A 285-nucleotide genomic window follows, 5' to 3' on the forward strand; every position below is an offset into this window, starting at 1 on the left:
GTTATAAACCCTAAACCCTCATTACAACCCTACACAACCCCCTAAACCCTCGTAATAAACCCTAAAACCCTAAAACCCTAAACCCTAAACCCTCGTTATAAACCCTAAACCCTAAACCCTAAACCCTAAACCCTCGTTTTACATTTCCGAATCCCTTGCCATTGACATCCGCCCCGTGCTGCAGCAGCAACTTTACTATCTCAAGGTGACCTGCGTATACACCCCAATATATATATATATATATATATATATATATATATATATATATATATATATATATATATA

This window comes from Eimeria mitis, genomic scaffold (assembly GCF_000499745.2).
Source record: "Eimeria mitis Houghton genomic scaffold, Emh_scaff2763, whole genome shotgun sequence".
Taxonomy (NCBI): domain Eukaryota; phylum Apicomplexa; class Conoidasida; order Eucoccidiorida; family Eimeriidae; genus Eimeria; species Eimeria mitis.